This window comes from Salvia splendens, chromosome 11 (genome assembly GCF_004379255.2).
Source record: "Salvia splendens isolate huo1 chromosome 11, SspV2, whole genome shotgun sequence".
Lineage (NCBI taxonomy): Eukaryota > Viridiplantae > Streptophyta > Magnoliopsida > Lamiales > Lamiaceae > Salvia > Salvia splendens.
In genome coordinates, this window is record NC_056042.1 from 27,470,995 (window position 1) to 27,476,985 (window position 5,991).

At 44.1% G+C, this 5,991-nt stretch overlaps 1 long non-coding RNA gene across 1 annotated transcript; it reads left to right on the plus strand.

Annotated features, from left to right (window-relative positions):
* Window positions 1-4,987: 4,987 nt before the first annotated feature.
* Window positions 4,988-5,304, plus strand: LOC121755638. The gene is made up of 3 exons (XR_006040843.1): window positions 4,988-5,048; window positions 5,129-5,179; window positions 5,269-5,304. It is a non-coding gene; the product is annotated as an uncharacterized LOC121755638 (long non-coding RNA).
* The last annotated feature ends 687 nt before the right edge of the window (window positions 5,305-5,991 follow it).

A 5,991-nucleotide genomic window follows, 5' to 3' on the forward strand; every position in this document is an offset into this window, starting at 1 on the left:
TGGCAAAGTGGCCCGGTTTGCCACATTTGTAGTAGTCGCCTTCAAACTTCTTTGTAGGCTGCTTTCCCTTTCCTTTGTCATTTGGACGATTTGGGCTTGGGCGAGGGCGTTTGTTGGAGGGACCGCCCCGCTCCAACAGGTTGGCTTTTGCATCAAAAGAGCCCTTAGCCTTTTGATCGTTTTGTCGCACGTCTGCCTTAATGTGCAGCTTCACGATCAAGTCTTCAAAAGTCATCTCCTTTCGCTTGTGCTTGAGGTAGCTTTTGAAGTCCCTCCAGCTAGGTGGAAGCTTCTCAATGGTCGTGCCCGTTGTAAAGTTGTCGGGCAACGCCATTCCTTCGGCAGCAAGTTCATGGATGATCATTTGGAACTCCTGAACTTGTTCCATGACTGGTCTTGTATCGACCATTTTGTAGTCAAGGAACTTAGCTATTACAAACTCTTTGTTTCCCGCATTATCACTACGGTACTTTCTCTCTAGGTTTTCCCATACTTGCCTAGAGGTGTTTACAACTGAGTATACATTATATAAACTATCATCTAAAGCATTTAGAATAAAGTTTTTACAAAGGTAATCTCCTCTGTGCCATGAATCATAGTGGGCCATGACCTCGATATTAGTCTCTTGGTCACTTGGCGCGGGCGGCGACGCCCAATGTTGTCAAGTAGAACAACATCTTTTGGTGCCACCTCTTGAAGTCCGAACCTCCAAACTTTGGTGGCTTCTCGGTGGGTGGCATCATTCTTGGTGCCATTGGTCCCGGATTGACCCCATGGAAGGAGCCTATCTCGTTGCCCCCGTAGGAGCCAACAGTTGGGTTGGGCATAGAACCCCCCAAGTTCGTGTTGGGCATAGTGCCCCCCCCCCACATTCGTGTTGATCCCGAAAGATCCAACACTAGTATTGAGCCCGAAGGCACCAACACTCTATCCATTAAAGGATCTGAAGGAACCACTAAAAGTGGAACCAACCGAACCACCAAAGGTGGAACCAGTGGACTCCCCAAAAGGGTTGTCCCAAACCCATGGGACAGTTGATGAGGCGGCTTGGAAGCCAGGGGTCGGCATCATGGAGATGGTGGATGCATTGGCAGATGCACCGGTGGATGGAGTGGGAAGAGTGATGGCGGCGTTGGTGGCCGGAACGGTGGATGCGGCAGTGGCCGGAGTGGTGGCAGAGGTGGTGTTGACGTTGGTCGACATTTCCAGCAAAGGTTTAAATTTCGAAAGTTTTTAATTCGTTTTCTAAAAGTCTAAGGTCTTTTGTAGTGTATATCTCGTCTTGCGATTGTTGGAGATATAGCTATAAAAACAACACTAACCGGGCGTAATGAGAGAAGAGAAAAGAAAAACAGAAACGAAAATTACAATGGGAATTCGAAACTGTAAAGAAGAACTTAGCCGAGTCGAGGAAGGCCTCTTTCCGCAAGACGAGATACGCCCCGATAGTGTTCTCGGTTTTAGCGTGTCGTCCCCAAAGATGAAACGGCTACGTCTCGTTCGTTGCAACACCGCAGTTGGAACGAGCTCCGGCGAACTGGAAGAGGAAGATGGCAGAGCTTCGAAAACTATGCAGAGAGAGGAAGTATGCTTGTGATTTTCAGTGTGTGAAATGCAGTGGAATGGCTAGCCTATTTATAGGCCAAGCCACCATGCAGGGTCAACCAAGCCATGAAGGCTCATCATGGCAGATTCGTAACCGTCGGCGGTTACAAGCGTGTGCCTTTCGCGTGTGGATTTCTCACGTGGCAGCTCTGACTGTGCCACGCTTGACAAGGTGTCAAGCCACTTGGATTGCTGACTCAGCGGTGGTCTAAAAAGATTACTACCCGGGCCCGGTCCCGAGGCCCGCGACCGGGACCGCGAGCACCGGCGGGCGGCGGCGCGCGCGTGTGGGCTCTTTCACCCATCGTGGTCCACTATAATTATTAAGTAACATAAAGTCACTTAATATAAATACATTAAAGATGTGTCACTTCTCCTATGTGGGATAATTAACACTAGTTAATTATTCCTTAAGCTCAAACTTCAAGCTTTAATTAAAAGCTAATTATGCCCAACTTTAATCCACTATTTCTCACTCACCGGAAATCGGATTTGAGAAAGTGAATATACTACATTTATCTACGTAAAATGTAGATCGACGTTATATCATTTAATTTCACAAAATTAAATGTCTCGTCATTTTTATTATTTGGTCAAAATCTATTGACCGGGCATATTGTACACCTTGATTTCTACAATTATCTGACTTGGATACAATGTATACATACACCACCAATTACAGGATCACACAAGAACTCTAGACCAAGTCAAGGACTTTGGATTGGTGGACTTGTTTCAAAAGAAAATATGCTCACTCTATCACAGTAAAGCTTTGTAGTTTTTTTTTATGGAGATGTATCATATAGTTATAAATAAGAAGTTTTATCCCGCATTGAAAGAAAGAGCAACACATCCAAGAACATGTAGCTATAAAAGAGAATCATTCAATACACTCTCTTTCAACCCAAAGGCCAAGTCCAACATTAAGTGTAAATTGTAACTTATATGTTGTGGCTTGTAGTCTTGTTGAAATAAACACTAAAACGAGAAGAAAATTTTTTTTCAAACCGCCGAACCAGCCCGGAACCGGCGATTTCGGCCAAAAACTGGTTGTTTTGAACCGCCTCGTGAACCGGCCGTTTTTGAACCGAGTGCACACCTAGTGGAGTGTATGCATCAAACACTATTCTATTAGAAAATATATTTGTTTCATTCTTCCATGTGACAGTTCGCTTTCTGTTTCCAATGCACTTTATCACTTTAATATGTGATTGCTTCTATTGCTATCTCATTTTGTTCGTTACGTGGCTCCTTCATGATTTCTATTCTTTTAGATCATCTCCTTTGCTATGCTTGCTTGAATTTCATAAATTTTGTGACTTGAGATTTTATACTGAAAAATTCCCAATTTACTCAGGTCGGGGTTGGGTTAATGGCGCTACAACAATTTGGAGGAGTGAACGCAATTGCATACTATGCAAGTGCAATATTTTCATCTGCAGGTAAACTAGTTATTTCATAGTGATTCAGATGACAAAAACATAAACTAATTGCTTAATGGCAGGTTTTTCATACAAAGTTGGAACAATTGCGATGGCTATTCTGCAGGTTAGAGCATGCACAACAGTGGCGTCCGTCCGTCCGCGCCGCTGGCAGGAACGATGCCCGCCGCCGCTGCGCTCGCACCGCTGGCACGGCGCTGCTCGATGCATCGAGCGGCGCCGTGCCAGCGAGCAGGACACGTCGCCGCCGACGATTGGGCAACGGCAGAGCAGTTGCCTTTGAAATTTTTTTTATATTAAAAATCGGTTTTTAATTAAAAAAACCGATTAAAAAAATTCACTTCCCAAAAAAAATACATCCGTTTATTACCGTTTTTTACAACTTTTTTATTTTTTTTTATATTTTTTTCCCAAAAAATACACATTTTCATCTATAAATACCCCACTTTCACACCAAAAAGATGCGGTGGTTGGCACAAACCAATCCGGCGAGCACTTTTGGTGGCGCGTCGCTCGCCGGTACAATGAAAACCGGCCGCCGGGAACGATTGAGCGCAACGAGAGTATGGTGCACAACGCCATCGGCCGAGCCAACGAGGAAATTGACAAGTTCAATGGTCATTTCCTCCAGGAACAGTGGAATGCCGGGAGCGGCCGGAGCGAGGTCGACATCATCACTGCCGCGATGAGCACCTACCAATCCATGAACTGCAAGTCGTTCAAATACCTCAACGTTTGGCAGGATACGCGGACGCACCCGAAGTATATGGGAGGCGTAACATCCTCCTCTAGCGGCTCCTCTAAACGGTCAAGGTCGGTATCCCTATCCGACGCCGGCTCCGAAGAAGTGGCTAGCCAACTTGCCGGAGCTAACTTGGGTAGCCCTGACGCCGGACCGAGCGGTTCCCAACGCCGACCGCAAGGAAGGAAGAAGGCGGCGGCCGACCGCCGTCGCGCCGCGACTCCATCTGCCCCCGCTCCCCAACCCGCTCTATATGCGCCACCTCTACCCCCGAACAACTCGTTGTGGATGCTCTTAGGCCAACTCAATATGGCCGATAGGTTAACTATAACCCCCACACAACTTCAAACGCACGGGGCCATGATATTGGGTCTCCAAAAACAATTGGGGTTAGTGCCGCCGAATCAGTAGTCTTCCACGGGTAATATTAGCTAATAATAATGTAATTTTTAATTTTTAGGAGTTTAATTATGTAATTTTAATTTTTAGGAGTTTAATTATGTAATTTTTAGTATTTTAATTATGTAATTTTTAATTTTTAGGATTTTAATTATGTATATTTTATTTTATTTGTAATTTGTAATATTTATTGTGGTTTTTTAATGAATTTTAATATTATGGAAATGTTTTTGTTTAATTGAATTTTAAATTGAATTGTGCTCGTCCTTGCGGAAGAGCAGAGCTGTGGGTGTTGTGCTCTTGGCAGAGAGCAGGCAGGAATAGTGGCGCCGGGACCACAGCCAGCACGGTTGTGGATGCTCTTAGTGGATTCCACAATTCCTTTTTTCTCCATACAGTTTAGGCTCCCACTCCCCGTACTTACAATATATTCCCATTTTCAGATCCCAATGACCATCTTAGGAACTCTCCTAATCGATAAATCTGGAAGACGACCACTGCTACTGCCAGTGGCGGATCCAGGATCCGGAAATGGAGGGGGCGGAATATATAATATTAGCTTGGTTTAGTGCGGACATGACTATTTTTTTGGTTATTCGGGGCGACGCCGGAGGCAAATGGAGGGGGCGGACATGGTAAAATTACATCCCGATAAGGGAAAAATAGTCGCACGGAGGGGGCGACCGCCCCCTCCTGCCCCCCCCTAGATCCGCCACTGGCTACTGGTAACTGTTCATGCGGCTAGTTCTATGTCTTTGTATTTAAACACCAATGTAAAGAAGCATGGTCTGCTTCTGCAGGTTTCTGCCGCTGGAACTTGCTTGGGTTGCTTTTCTATTGGATTATCATTCTTGTTACAGGTGACACACATAGACAAGTCTAATTTGCTGCATATTGGTTGAGTAGAGAGTTTAACTTATATATTTTTTTCCCATTGTAGGACTTTAAGCTTTGGGATTTCAGTCCCTTTCTAGCACTTGGTGGCGTCTTGGTAATGCAAGTGCAACGTTACTTGTCCAACTTTTGCGTATCTAAAGTTACCACATAGTTAAATAAGATGTTAATTATGTATCTGATCAGATATTCAAGGGATCATTTGCCTTAGGCATGGGAGCTAATGTCAGAGGTAGACAGTTTTAATCCTCAGACATCCACTAAAGTTAACTGGCTCGGCTCTTGGATTGTTACATATTCATTCAACTTCGTAGCTCTGCGGGTGAGTCTTTGTTCCAGTTTGTGATTTTCAATTGTTGGTGTGGAAAAAGAGTTGGATCTGAGAGTAGTGGTTTTGGTTCAGGCATTTTTTGAGTGTTTGTGGTCTGACAATGGTGTTCAACACAAAGCTGGTTCCAGAAACCAATGGCAGAACACTAGAGGAAATACATGTATCCATCATCTCATAATTATTTTTACACCATTGTATTAAAGGATATGTTGATCATGATATTAATGAATTTACTAGTTGAAACTGAAATTCTTAAGCAGAGAAGTCAAGACTCAAAATATATTTTTTCCTTGATTAATCTTGAAAATTTCACAAGATGGAGTAGGCCAGGGAATATGAACTAGTACTCAGCAAAGGTAAGTTTGATATTCACCAATCTTCAACGAACCCTCGATCGATAAGTGCAAAGCCCAAGTTGTGCTGTGAAGTCGACATGTTTCTCACTCTTAGTGAAGATATCTGCAAGTTGTGAGAATCGCTGCAGAATTTCAAAGAGATGAATCCGCCACCAACCAACTCTCTTATCAAATCCAACTCAACATCAATGTGCTCTGTTCTTCCATGCAACAGTGGCTTCT